The sequence below is a fragment of the Brachyhypopomus gauderio genome, chromosome 13 (genome assembly GCF_052324685.1).
Source record: "Brachyhypopomus gauderio isolate BG-103 chromosome 13, BGAUD_0.2, whole genome shotgun sequence".
Taxonomy (NCBI): domain Eukaryota; kingdom Metazoa; phylum Chordata; class Actinopteri; order Gymnotiformes; family Hypopomidae; genus Brachyhypopomus; species Brachyhypopomus gauderio.
Window position 1 is genome coordinate 23,429,698 of NC_135223.1, and position 16,141 is coordinate 23,445,838.

Sequence of the window (16,141 nt, forward strand, 5' to 3'; positions counted from 1 at the left end):
AAAGCTCTTAGTGTTTTTTTCTCTCTCCCCCTCCCCTCTCCTCGCTGTGATTATGGTTGGAGATTAGCTCTACAGAGATTGCATCACATTAAGACCTTTTTTCATTGCTGCCACTGAGGCCTTTGTGGTTTACATTTTAACATCGACGGCAAGTGGATTTTCAACCGGGAGGCACACTTAACTTTTTTCCACTTGTCCATTAGAGACTCGAGACTCCCTGTTCACTCGGCGAATGTTCTCGTTTTCATTTCATCTGCTGATAAAAAAAGAGCTGATTGGTTCTCACCCGTCTCACCTTCCGAAACGCAACAATTACATAAAAACATCAAGCCATCAGAAAACACGTCTGCATCTCTTCATGGCTTCATTGGGTTGACTCATATTCACTGCCCAGCAGTTACTATTGCTGTAAAGATCTTATTTCTATCCAAAATAGATTTGTTTCATATACCATTTGTTTTATTTTATCCATGACAATTCTATGTATTTTATTTTATGTATGTAGACAGTAAAGTGTAAGAAAGCCACAACTATGTTGCTGTATTTGTTTTATAGCTTTAGCTTTTGCACAGAACAAATGATCCTCTATTAAATCATTGCTGTTTACTGCTATTTTTGGAAAATACGGCAGTATCCATTTACTATATATAAATAACGAACGCATGTTGTATAAAAGCTTTAAATGTAGCGACCATTTATGATAACCCACTGCATTATGAAGTGTTTAAAAGTGAAGCTGATGTATTTGGGTTTAAATCCTGTTCTTTTCCAATACAGACCTTTATCTAGACTTCACATGTTAGAGGAGGTAACGTCAATATCCTTATCGGTGTCTAGGATTTCCTTATTGCTTTATCAGTAGCAACTGAATGTGATCCTATACACACATCGACTGAACACATGGGCACATTTTTCTCCATGTTCTTTGTTCCAAGTTGTCTCTCCGCAGTTAGTTTGTTTCAGGTGTGTGTGTGGGGCAAAGTAATGGCGCGGCCTCTCGTAGAAGACAAACAGGCTTGCAGCAAGTCCATTAGGGTTCTTAGCAGAGCCCTTCCAGATGTGGGACCATCTGCTTGTCTGGCTTTGTTAGCGCTGGACGAGAAAGGTAAGACAGGGGAGGTGAGCTGCCCCACACTGAACTTGTTTACTCTAGCTGGGTCCCCACAGATACCCTGCACACACCTTGCAACCAGCTGTGTGTACATGGGGAGATACTCACACACACACACACACTTAAAATGGGCGAATACCTTGCCTTATTGCTGAGAGGGCAGGCAGAAAGTGCCTTTATGTTCAGTACTCAACTCCCATAGCAGCTCTGGGGAAAGAATCAGCTCCAATACTGTCATGTACAACCGCTGAACTTTAACAGAAGCAATGCTTTAAACCCACTGACCAACACGTTCTAAAACATACCAGCAGTGGAATGGTCAAGACCAAGCCTGTTTAAGTGCCTGTTATTGGATGTTAATATGTAGAGTTAGGCATTAGTGGGGGCAGGAAGTGTGTTAATGGGTTTTACGGCTTGCCCTGAGTGTGGGGGTTTATTGACTGCATAATCTAAGGTCACCAACACCACAGGGTGTTTCCACCTCCAATTTCTCTTTCTCTTCATCAGTGGCGAATGTGTGAATAAATAGCAAAAGTTGAACAAACGTAGCTCTCTGAATAAATGTGACCCTGGCGTTATGTAGGGTGAGCGCTGTCTCCAGAGACTGAAGTTTGGCAGAGTTTCACTCCATGCAGACATATGGAGCAACATTCCTGAATCCATGCTGCATATACATTATGTTTTGAACAAGTTTCTAAGACAGAATGTGCCAAAAAAACAGAGAAAGGAGCTCTAACCCACTGTGGCCTGCTGGATGCTCCTGTGATTTTTATTTCTCCTCTACGTCTTCTCTTTAGTTGTCACTGAGCACAAAGACGGGGGGCTTAGGTCAGCCGGCAGCCTGTTGCGTGACTGACCCTGTGAGCTGGGTGCACAGACGGATCGCGCTCGGGCAGATTTACGTGTGCAGTGACGGTAGAGGATCCCACCTGTGCAAACACCATCTCCCATGCTGCCACTGGTGCTGCACCTTACCATGCGAACAAGAGCAGGTAGTGTCCACAAACCAGTGTGCCTCCAGACGTCTCTTATGGAGGGCACGCTCCTAAAACATCTCCCTTGCTTTCTTTGCTTAGTAGGCCTTGGCTTCTTGGGTTCCCTGGCCTGAGGACAGTGTTATTTGCATGGGAACAGTACACTAGCAATGGTTGAGTTTATTTCCCCTTGTCAAGGAGACTTGGTGGGGAGTTTTCACTCTGACCTCCTTTCTCTATGCCACTCTATCGTTGTTTGCTGGCATTCGTTCATATATTTTTCAAACCTTAGGTAACAAATCAAATGGTGTTCAAATACAGTGTGGTGTTCAATCATTTCACACCCTTAATTTCTGTTGGTTTCAGTACTGCAGGGCAGACTGGCATGAGCACTCTCACAAGGGGACACTCTCAGTGGGAGCACTCTCACTCACTCTTAATGGGAGGACTCTCACTGCAAGCACTTTTACTGGGAGCACTCTCACTGGGAGCACTCTCACTCACTCTCACTGGGAGCACTCTCACTCACTCTTACTGGGAGAACTCTCACTGGAAGCACTTTTACTGGGACTAATCACAAGGATCACTCTCACTGGGAGCACTCTCACTCACTCTTACTGGGAGCACTCTCACTGGGAGCAATCTTACTGGAAACACTCTCACTGGAAGCACTCTCACTGGAAGCACTCTCACTTGAAGCACTCTTACTGGGAGCACTCTTACTGGGAGCACTCTCACTGGGAGCACTCTCACTCACTCTTACTGGGAGCACTCTCACTGGAAGCACTCTCACCGGAAGCACTCTCACTGGGAGCACTCTTACTGGGAGCACTCTCACTGGGAGCACTCTCACTCGAAGCACTCTTACTGGGAGCACTCTCACTCGAAGCACTCTTTCTGGGAGCACTCTCACTGGGAGCACTCTCACTGCATGCACTCTCTGAGTAAAGTGACTTTTGTTGGGGAGGTCGAAAGGTGCTAAAAAGGTCAAAAGGGGAAACTGACCCCTCCTGTGTCTGACACGCTCCATTCTAGACAGGATGTCTGCATTGCTTAGAGGTCTGAGAAGGCAGGAGTCAAGTATCATGAGGGTAATATTGCCTGCATACACACTCACCACTACATAGTTCAACATACTTCTCGTGACTCTCACAAAGCTCAATATAATATATATATACTATAGAGATTACTGTGGAATCCCACACTACATGTATTTACGGTCAGGCTTGTTGTTTGTGTTTTGGTAAGTAGGTGTTTGTTATTGTTTGTAGGGTGCTGTGAGATTATAAATACTTTAGCGTCAAGTGTACTGAACTTCTCAGGGTTCATATATGTGTAAACTATTTTAGTATTCAACATGCCTCCCTCACCACATTCTTTAGTGCAGCAGAATATGTATATATATATGCTGCTCATACCTAGAAAGATCAGTTATCCATGTGTGGAAAAAACACATAATAACATTTTCACAGCACAGTGAACCAGCTTAGATAAATGTACAATTAAGTTAGCCTGAATAGGCTTAGTTCACATTATGACTAATAAAGAACATTTATTTGATCAGCATGAAAAATTTAAAGTGTGCATCTTACAGTGTCAATATGTGAGCTTGTTCAGTTTATTTTTGCGTGTGTGTGTGTGTGTGTGTGTGTGTGTGTGTGTGTGTGTGTGTGCTCTCATGTGCACATACATATGTCCATGCTCTTGGTTAATTAAATAATCACATTTTGTTAATTATTTGCATTAATTAGAACAATTGTTACAATTGTTATTTATTATCAACACAAGAATCTTTCTGCAAATAGCTCTTGAATGTGTTAAAGCTTTGAGGATATCTATGTGTTTGTCCTTTCTGAGAAAAAAGTGATTTTATAGCCAGGTCTCTGTAATAAGTAACCGGGTGGCTGTGTATCTTTGGGTGTATACTGTGGGAGCATTCCACACCTAGCCCTCCATGTGCCCCACCAGTTATGTCTCCTCCCACCAGTTCTCAACACCCCCACTCCCCCATGCCCTCGTGTGATACGGGTATGAGCAGGCCAGGCTGGGTCTGCCAGAGACTCCCACATGGTGACACACCTATCAAACTCCCAGACAGGACACACTAGACTCACCATGGCTTCTGTCCACCTGGAGCCTCCAGTCAAGTCCAGTGCTGAGGGTACGTGCCTCCCATTACCCCACAGAGCTCATTGCTTCATATCATCATATCTTGTCACACCTTTCATAACCCTGCGGAGTTGATTGCTGCAGATCGCGGTAACACGGCCAACCAACTGACAGATTCTGAGGGAGAAAGAGAAGTAGGTGAAGAAAACCTGTGAACATGGTGATCCAGCCACAACTCTGCAACTGCTCACAGCTACTCACCATGTTTAAGGTTTCTTTAATCAGAATAGTTGGCCACTGCAAATGATGTGGAGAGAATTATTACTACCACTATCCTAACAGACAACTGAAACAGTCCTGAAATATGGTACGTGGTGGTGATGGGGAGAATAAATGCTAAATGCAATATAAAGAATGAATTTGTAATCCTGACTAGAATGCTAGCATGCATACATTATCTACTAAAGCCTAATATCCCAGGAGACAACAGTAAATCTTTGAACATCCGGCTCAAATGTGATCACATCATTATTCTGAAACTTGGGTGTTCGCTCTGACAGCATTTCATTATAAACTGAAAGACCAAAACATTCCTAAGTGACCTCGCTGTGTAGCGTCCAAGCAAGCAGACCTGGTTCATGTATGTTGTTCATTTGCCTGGTGTGTGTGCTTGGTCTGTTTTAGAGAACAATAGGGAAGTAGGCCTAGTCGTGTCAAACTGTGTCTATGGCACAACAGGCTTTTCGTCATGCGTTCAGAACAAATAATTAGCCAATAAAACTAATTACCAATTAATGACCAATTACTGTGGTAATTGCATATTTTATATATATATATATATATATATATATATATATATATATATATATATATATATATATACAGTGCTGCTTGAAAGTTTGTGAACCCCTTGAGTAGTGTAGATTTTTCTGTTGGTTTTGAATATGAAATGTCATGTTTATGTTCATAAATTCCATTTACTTGTTTTGATGGAAATATCTGAGTTTCCAGCAGACATGAAACATGGAATCAGAGCATGTGAGAAAGTTGCACAGCTGCATTGGAGGTCAATTAGGCAAAAGACCCACATGTGTTAGAGTTAGAGTGAAACACATGTGAGTGCTCAAGTAATCAATTAAGCAGACCAATCAAAAGAAGGTAGTGAGAACCCATCAGTCTGGGAGAACTACAAGACCATCTCCAAGAGACTCCAGCTCCATCCATCCACTAGAAGACAAATCATTTATAAATGGAGGACACTCAGCATCACAGCAACTCCGCCCAGACGTGGACGACCATGACAGCAAAAGAGTCACCAGAAAAATAATTCAGGTAAAGGCCAAACCCACACACCACCCACACACTACCCACACACAACCCACACACCACCCACACATCACCCTCACATCACCCTCATATCACCAGTGTTGCAAATAACACCGTTAAAAATAACGGCGTTAGGTAACGGCGTCATTTTGTCAGTAACGAGATAATATAATTAATTACTTTTCCTGTCGTTACAACGCCATTGACGTTACTGGTCATTAAAAGCGGTGCGTTACTATATATTGATATACTAACAGTAATGTGAGCGGACCGCTGCCCAGGGTAGTGAGGAGTAACAGATCTTGATAGGTTAGTTCTCGGTGTAACACCTGTTTAACTTAACAAGTCAGTAAGCGATTGGCTAAGGCAGCGTTATGGTAGCCAATTAGATTCAGTGTTTTTACACGCACGCCGAAGCACACCAGTGACACACGACACAAACGGAGAAGAGGCAGGAATGGCGAGTCAGGAGCAAGCCGAAGAAAAATTTGCATTTTCAAGGTGGCGATATAAACATTATTTAAGAAAATACTGAATGTCTACCAGACTGGGTATTTGATTTATTAGGTTTTATTGTTAAGTTTACTTTTGTTGTGAACAAACCAGTTGTCTCAGGTTGAGAGAATTTAATTTTATTTGATAGATGTAAATGCACTTTATATAGTGTAACTGTTTACTTTTGCTTATTTATTTATTTATTTAATTTACAAAGATTTGGGATTTTAAAGGATTTTATCTAGCACTGGTCTGTTGATGTGCAATAAATATCAAAAGTTAAACACCTTTCTGATCTACTTATTTCAACTGACTGTGAAAACTGCTTAAAAAATCCTTATTCATTGGCATATAACTTTTTTTTAACTGTAGGGAAATAGTTACTTTCCCTGGTAATGAGTTACTTTTATTATAGAGTAATTCAGTTACTAACTCAGTTACTTTTTTGAACAAGTAGTGAGTAACTATAACTAATTACTTTTTTTAAAGTAACGTTCCCAACACTGCACACCACCCATACACCACCCACACACCACCCACACATCACCCACACACCACCCACACATCACCAGAGAGTTGCAGACCTCTCTGGCAGCATCTGGGATAAATGTACATGCGTCTAGACATGGCAGAGAGTTGCTAAAAGGATGCCTCTACTCTCAAAAAAGAACAAAGTTGCCCATTTAAACCAGAAGCTTTCTGAAAGTCCATTCTCTGGACAGATGAGTCCAAAATTTAATTATTCAGTCACAAACACAGACGCCATGTTTGGAGAAAAGACAATACTGCAAATAAACCTCCTTCCAACAGTGAGGCATGGTGGTGGAAATGTGAAGTTCTGGGCCTGCTTTTCTGCCTCCGGACCTGGACGACTCCATATTATCCAGGAAACCACCAATTCCCAGGACCATCAACACATTCTTGACCAGGATCTCCTGCCATGAGTCACATAGTTGAAGCTGTGATAGAAATTATGCAACAAGACAACAACCCAAAGCATTCCAGCAAATTTACCAAGGAATGGCTTAAGAGAAAGAAGATTTACACTCTGGACTGGCCCAATCAAAGTCCAGACCTCAGTCCCATAGAAATGCTGTGGCAAGATCTAAAGCAGGTGGTACATACCAGATGTCCTCCAACATTACAACTGTGGAGTTCTGCAAGGAGGAGTGGGTCAAAATCCCAAAAAGCAGATGTGAGACACTTGTTTGTGTTTACAGAAGACATTTGGTAGAAATAATGACTGCATAAGGAGATGCCACAAGCTACTAACTAAGAGTACAATAAGATATATACAGTACAATATATATATATATATATATATATATATATATATATATATATATATATATATATATATATATATATATATATATATATATATATAAAGGTTTTTTGTCTAATGAATTTGGGAAAGAAATATATATTTATATATATGTATATATAATTGTTTGTTTTTATTTCTTTTCCTACATCTGGAAACAAAGGAAGTCTTGAAATTTCAATTCTGGCTGTAGTTTCCGAGTATCAAATGTCAAGTGATTGTGCAGACCACGGATCCTGCTCTTGCATTTCATGCCCACAGCAAATGCAGTTGTATGGGCAGAGGACATCAGGACTCAGGGGGTTGTAACGGGCCGGGCTGGGCCATGCCACCCTGCCTAGCTGCCCTGCAGCTCCGTTGGGGATCTGGATCACAGCCCACACTGTACAAGGCCCAGCTGAATACAGACGGATGGGCTTTGTCATGGCCGTAATGGAAGCTCCATTGTTTCACAGAAGGGCACTAGCGTGAGTGACTTGGCAGATGTGGTGGCTATACTCTGGAGTTCTTAAAATCAGAGGGCTCATTAAACACTGTTATTTACGTTCTGATCATATGGAGTCGTGCAGGCCATGTGAGCAGCCGTAAAAACAGCTGCAGTGCCTGGTCAAGCTGACGAGGGTGCCCCAGGAAGGGCACCCCTGGATTACTGGAAAACTCTCACTGATATTTTATTATCAGATCTACAAGTGAGAGTACATTTATACATATCCTACATTCCACAATCAAACCACAAGAACCACTGAGGAAGTATTTGAGAGTATTAGAGAGAGTATTCGAGAGGGTATTCAAGAGAGCATTAGAGAGAATATTCGAGAGAGTATTCGAGAGGTCTCCATCTGTACCCTCTTCTGTCTCTTATTTTACCGAAAAGGTTCTAGTAAGTATCCTAAAACAGCCAATCAGACAGAGTAATTGGTGAAAAATTCAGCCAATGAAGGAGGAGGGCCTTTGAACTTTGAACTTTTGTAGCAGAGTTCGGAGAGGAACTCGGTGTAGGCACGCGGGTGAAACTTGCTTATTCGCTTTTATGGCTAGTATGACAGGAGTGAGGAAGATGATGGAAGCCATGGGCATGGGTGGGCAGGCCCGGCCCAGCCTCAGGGGACAGGTCAGCCCTTTGTTGACCGTCGAGGGAGAAAGATGACGGAGACGCACAGAGCTGGTTTTTACAGTGTGGGGTTAACCTCCTTTTCTACAGGCCTTATCCCAGTCTCATCAGCTTGGGCTAAAACCCACCAGACATTAAACTGGAGACACCAGCTCTTAGTCATTTAGATTTTTTGTCTTTGATGTCTCACCACAACTTGGCTGTACTGCAGGAATTGTAACAGGTGTGAGTGGTGTGGTGTGGTCTCTGTGTGTGTGTGTGAGAGAGAGAGAGAGAGAGAGGGAGAGAGAGAGACAGAGAGGCAGAGTGAGAGATTCTGTAATGGTAATGATATATAGGTGAAAACGACAATATATGCTAAAGTGATGAGGGAAAGTGAGTGTGTAAATAAATGGCTGTGTGTACCTGCAGTGATCCGTTGGTCTTATCACTGTATGTGGGTTTGCTCTCAGCTCCTAAGAGGTAGACAGGTAAACAGATCTGACACACCAAGGCCATAAAGACAATAGAAGTGGACAAACACAAACACAAATACCAGCTAAGCTCTTTGGGTCTCTGACCCATGACCCATGACCCATCACCTTAGCCAACCGGTCAATTGCCCCACCCATGATCTAGAGCTTCTGCAGGGAGATGGATGAGCTGGTGTTTCGTTCACAGCAGAGATGAGAAGCATGTGAGACTCCCTGTGCAGCTTGGTCTCAGAGATAAGTGTCCTGATGGCTTCATTTTCCCAGATATTTGTGGGGGAACCGTTTCATCATCTTACAGGAAGGAAAAAAACAACTCTGGAAGTGAAAGCAGTGGGCATTCCTCCGCAACGTGAATCCACAACTAGCCTGAGCCTTGAAGATCCAGCGTCAAGGTTCGTAATTTGTAGTAAAACACTCTTACAATACATAGTACATAGAAACCGTCTCTGCCATCCGCTGTAGTGGGTCAGCTCCTGAGACGTCTTCTGCGGGGAGGAGGCTTAGAACTCCGGCATGTTTGACATCATTTTAGGCACTCTGTCTCAGTGTCGGGTTGCTTCACACAGCTAGTGGTTCATGAGTACAGAAGCCCTGTATCCACCAGCAGACGAGAAACTACAGGGCATCTTACAAGCTGTGAATTATGGTGTGGTGGCAGGAACCCCACAAACAGAGCCGCAGGGGGTGGAAGCCCGTTCTGGCCTAGAGCGGTGCTCACGTTGTCGGGGCATAGCAGGCGGTAGAGGCTGGAGGTGAGCTGTGTGTGTGTGTGTGTGTGTGTGTGTGTGTGTGTGTGTGTGTGTTCTGGTGTGGCCCTGGCACCTCTGACCCTGGACTGCGCTACGTCTTTATTTCATGGCTGACAGAACGCATGCCAACTCCACGTATGGAATTCCGCCTCCGTCTGATTTACGGTACTCAGCTGCTCCAGCCAGTCCAGCTACACATCACGTGGGGGGGTGTGTGTGTGTGTGTGTGTGTGTGTGTGTGTGTGGTGGGGGGGAGGGGGTTGTGTGAAAAAGCCAGAGATAGCCAAGGGGTTGATATGAAATGGGATGTTAAAAGAGATGTGAGGTTTAGAAAGATTTGAATTGATAAAAAAGGGGGGAAATGTAGAGGGAGAGAAAGAGAGAAAGAGAGAGAGAGAGAGAGAGAGAGAGAGAGGTTAAGAAAGTCATCTAAATGCAGCACCCATGCTCACCATTGATCCACGCCTGGCTAGAGAAAGCAAAATGTTTGGCTTATTTTAGCCAATTAGCTGTGAGAGAGCCCATTGTGTGGGCACTATTGAGCGCTGCTCTGCTGAAAGTGCTTATTGTCGGCGCGCTCAATGAGCGATCAATGGCGTGCCTGTGATCGGATTAGCCAGGTAATCGATGCAGCACACTAATATATTAACAGGGTAATTACCACTCTCTCTGAGGGAGAGGGCGGAGCCCGGGTGACACACTCACCGTCCGACTGTAGGCAGTGAAATCAACACTCCGTGCTTGGTGTGAGAATATGCGAGCTGTACTGTCGCCTTCATGAAAAATCCCACTAACGAGTCAGTATTCAGCAATTCAGCAGTCAGTATTCAGCAGAGTAAGTGATTCCAGCTCCTTGAGCCCCAATCAGAAAACAGAGAAAGCTAGTCTTAGGTCTTCAAATGCCTAAACATAACACACAGTATTTATTTTATTTATTTTGTTATATATATATATATATATATATATATATATATATATATATATATATATATATATATATATATATATATTCTTTTTTTTTTCTTAATGGTCTATTTGCACATTTTGCTCCATTTTGCAGGAAACCTCTCTTTAAAGATGAAGAAGACTACACTATTGACTGCTTTCTGGACAACTCATGCACCAGTCAGGACATCAGGACATCTCCTATGACCTGTAACCTCGTATAACCAAACAAAGAATCAGCGAATGCAAACTTACTTCAAAACTATACACACGCAAACAAAGGCTTGTGTGCATGCGTACACACACACACACACACACACACACAAGATAAATAAAAGTTTCAGATTTTTAACTGTAATAGTGTCCATGTGTTATTGCTGTCAGCATCTATACAGCCCCTTGAAGGGAAGCCGATTATACTTTTTACTTTTGTATCGCATTTTGAATTACTGGCCAACTAAGTGGCTTAATTTATTAGTACTTTTTCATGTAATTTCTGACCTTTTAAAATAAATTACATGATCTTGTACTACTAATGTGAAATGATGTATAAACTCAGCTTTTCAGACACATCTCAGTGCATTCAGTAAACAGATGAGGAGAAACATGAATATACTGGTAGAACAATATACAATCACAGTGTTTATATAATCCATCTGTTACAAATAAGAGTTTCCTTTAACAAATAAAACAGTGAGTTTACTTGCCAACACGCCAACGTGGTTTTGGTCAATACATACAAGGTTTAGGATATATTTGACAAGTAAAAGCAAAAATAAAGAAAAAAGATTTTATACTATGTATTGATTTAAGAAAGTGTCTACATACACATCTTCATAAACACCTACATACACAGCTTTATTCGTGCAGTTAAATATCATATAAAAAATGCATTTCATTTAACACAATTAATTTTTTTATATAGTTTTATAAAGTCAATCAATTTGGAAAACATTATTTATGATGTTTTAAACAAAGTCCTAATAAAATTTTTTGGGGAAAATAAAAACCAAGACAACCTCTACAAAAACTATAATGCCTATAATGCTTATACACTGTGTCATAGTCCATGTTATTCATGTATACCAACACCACCAGAGAAGAACAATTCTCGACCTTTTATCGCCTGAATTTTACTCTAGGTGCTTTAAAATAGACATTTTGCAATATTAAGCCTGACTTTAGGTGTACTGGTGTCACAAAATCATTATGAGGCCCAATGTGCAGAACCTCTCATTTTCCACCAGATCAGTTAAGTGAGTTTCGGCGCTAAGAGGAGATGAGTGAGCTTTTTGTGAAGCTGAGCGTTCTCAAACACGGTCACGTTTGGGATCTCCTCTACTCCTGTTAACTGTTTAAAGGGACTTTGCTCCTTTGAAGAGCGGCTCTTTTGTGTGGGGGTGGAGACTGGCTTAGTGAGCTGCTTTGTATTCTCCCTGGGCCTGTGCCTTTGGCCGCCATATGGGGAAGCAAAAAACAGCCATATAAGTACTTAAGCAAAGTTTATATTTGCCCAGGAATTTTCAGGGCTTTGCTTTGCTTTAGTGGAAAAACAATAACCAGGCAGACGGGATGCTACCATTATAAGCACTTATGCAAAGTTCATATTAGCAATGGAAATTTTAACCTTGGCATGTCCACGAAGCTGTAGACCTACATAATGCTTGATGGTTTCAAATGCAGCATCTCCCCCCCCCCCCCCCCCCCCACACACACACACACACACACACCCTGTCTGCTCTGTGCTTCCGAGCTTCAGCGTTTGGAAACTTGTGTGCTGCAGAGCAGGAGAAAATGTAAACCACAATGACTTGTTTTCATCTCTTCTCCAGGCTTCTCCTGGTAGTTACGATTTTAACTCATGGTGCCCAGAAACCAAGTCACTCCTCAAGTATGTTGCTGTGCAATGTTTTACAGAATATTCTCATGAGACTCCAGCTCTGCTCGTCTTTATAAGAGGATATAACTATATGCTTGGGCTTCCTTTCCAGAAATGTTGATAATAGTTATTCGGTGCATACACACAGTTTTAATATCTAGGTAAGAATAAATTATGCACAAATACAAAACATAATACATATACATAACATAATATTTAGTATATAACATATTTATACATTATGGCACATTTATGTACAACACATCTATATACCATTTTTAAATGATTTAATTGTATTTATTTATTGATTTTATTTATTCATTTGTAGCAGATAACTAGATAACTGATACTGAAATAACATATAAGTAGTTATAAAATATTCAGGCATCAGCACTGTCTGTTGTGTTCTGTGTACTGCCCAAGTGGGTAAATCAAGCCTCTCATTAATTATTCATAGCTCAAACAGTGGAATCTGCGCTCCAGGACAATGCACTGCACGTATCTGCAGCAGTGTGGGCCTGGTTTGGACTTGGAGATTCTGTTCTCGCTTGGTCTAGCGGGCTCAAGTAGTGGAGTGCTTTGGTGTAAATAAATCATTATTTTCTGATGAATCCCTTAACCTTCCCCAAAAGGATTAGGCACTCAGGTGTTTTTCAAAATTAATATCACAATGATGACTGAATTTACAGTGCCACCTAACAGTGTTTATCATGCTGTAATGCTGATGGTTTACTGAGGACTGAATTCAGTGTCACATCAGTGTTGGTCAAACTGTAACACTGCTGGTTCACAGAGGACTGAATTCTGTGGTGCATCACAGTGTCTGTCATGCCAACTGTTTACAGTTGGAGCCACTGATGGCAAAGTGACTCTCTGGAAGAATTCACCAACATGCCAACTGACGTAGTCCAACAGGACATCTGTCAGGACATAATGACAGTTTGTTTAAATTAAAAAGATCACCTTTCATTCCTAAGACTAATTTAATAATGTCGGCAATATCATCTTTTTGCTTCTCTAAAATGGATTAAATGTGAAAAAAGATTTTAATAGAATACATGTGTACCCATGGACCATCATTAGTGAATATCACTCCTGACCAACAACAGGAGGACATGGTCCAGTATGGAAACTGGTGGGTTAGGGTTAGGATTAGGATTAGTTATGTTAGAGTTAGAGTTAGGGTAATCATCCTTATATCAGTAAAATCTCTCAAAGTACCCAGGTCAATTTCAATGCAGTATCATTCACTGAATATCCCTTTAGAAATAATTGGTTGACATTCAATTAAAGACTTGGAAATATTAATATTACTCAGGAAATATAACTAAACCATTGGCCATCTTTAATTGCCTGAATGATTGGTGTTCTATTACACACTGTCATGTGTAATATTAGACACATCACACCTCAAGCTGAACAACTAGAAGAATTCTCATAATATTCTCTAAGTTTTGTATTTCCAGTCTGCAGTAAACTAAAGGTTTTCTTTTCCACAATCCTACAACAAATTATGTAAGAACCTTTTAGATCACTTTGATCTTCTTATTTTGATATAGCTTGAACATGTTGTTTGTTGTATGTTATTTTGATACATGTCCCAATGAAAACATGAGTTTGTATTTGATTTTCCAAATATAAGAATACAAGAGAGAGTAGATGTTTATCAATTAGCATCAGACAGACACAATTGTGCCTGGTGGTTACTTAATTAATTTTCCAACCTGCTTATGCGGAAAAATTATTAAATGCTTTTGGGCTACATATGCCTTTTATATAATCCTTTATCTTTTGACTAAACAAGTGTGTGTGGTGTGGTGCACAAACGTGAGTCCACACACACAGCCCAGCAGCTAAAAGGGGAGGTTCCACCTTTTCATGTTGGTGTGCAAATTCTCACAAACGTATTCCTTTCACATCACGATCTCCTAATTCTCTACTATTATGTTCTCCAACATTAATGAAAGAAAATAAGCACATTATGGGCATTGATGCCCTTGAAACGCACGCTTGTTTTCTGTGTTCTGAACCATCTGTCTGCCACTAGACACAGAGAGCCATGGCCATGGCCAGCCACCCACCAACATCTATCTATTCATGGGGTTTAACCAGCCATGTGATGGGCCCAGAATACCAACTACTGGGGCGTCGGTGTTCTTCTCTGAGAGGGTCCCGCGTGTCTCATCCGCACATCCTGCCCAAGAAGGGACACCAAGACATGTTGCCTGGGCGACACAGGAGGTCAGAGGGCCCGCGTGAGAGGTGAGGGGACACAAAGAGACGAGCGAGGGTCCATCTGGACGAGTGACCTGACATAATTAGATATTAATCCTGCACCAAAGTGTTGCAGGGGAGTTTGTGTGTGCGCGTGTGTGTGTGTGTGTGTGTGGGTGGGTGTGTGAGTTGTTGGGGGTGTGGATGTAGGTGGGGGGGGCTAGAGGGAGAATGAAGGAGAAGCTTAGAGGGAGAGAAAGAGAGAGTGTCAGCCCTAAACGCTAAGCTGATTAGCCAGGCATGTGTTTGCTGTTGAGCTGAGGTAGGCTGGGTGCAGCGAGCCATTGGATGAGTGTGTGTGTGTGTGTGTGTGTGTGTGTGTGTGTGAGAGAGAGAGAGAGAGAGAGAGAGAGAGAAGAGGCGCGGGTGGCAGTCTCTCATATCATCTGTCTACTTGTTTCAATTGACATTTGTCAAAGAGGGATGAGGAGGGAAAGGGGGATGACAGAAGGAGGAGTGGCACCTGAAATACCAGGGCAGACAGATGGTGTGGTGTGGGCCAGGGGGCTGAGCTGACCTGGCACACCGCTGTCAATCACACTGTCCCTTACACAGGTATTAAACTTTACAGGGACAATCTGTGTCTTCAGTTTTGCTCACCAATGATACTTATCTGTCCATCAGCACCCACCATGGGTCCAGTCCCCACTTCCACGGAGAGTTGTCCTGTAAGCATGTTTACCTATGTACTTAGACTAAAGAGATGGAGATTGAATTTCCTTTAGTGACTTCTCATTGACAACGAGTTTATTAATGCCATAACAACTTGTCTCAAGTCACTAGGTACGATGAACTGGTTTAAGTTTTGTCATCCAATTTGGTGACCCTAATGTTTGGTTAGGACATCTGGGAGGAGACCCCTATGTCTGCCAACAGCAGCAAGTCATATTAAAGTCGGCTTTCTCTCCATGATTTATAAACTATGCAAATGATTTCAGTGTTTGCAAAACACATCAGTAATAGTATCCTTAAGGACTTACATCATGCACAAATCGGCTCAGCGGTCCGTTAGCACAATCATCTCCAAGGACCCTAACTCATCTCCTGAAGCCTGAAGATGAGTTAGGACCATGGGATAGGAAGAGGGGTGAGAGGGGAGAAGCATCTCAGCGAGATCAGCACTCGAGCGAGGGCAATAAAGAAGAGAGCCATGTGCGTGAAGGGGCGGGGCATGACATTGGGGGCGTGGCTTGTTAGCTGGTGGACTTGCTGGTGTCTTGCCTATTGAAATAAGGTTTAATGTTCATGAGGAAAACAGCCACAGGCATCGGTGGGGAACAATAGGCAGCCTGTGAGAGGGAGGCCGGTTAAGCACTCTCAGCTGTGGGCACTATGTCAGCCTCCATACGTGCACCTTCTCCTGGGCGGCCA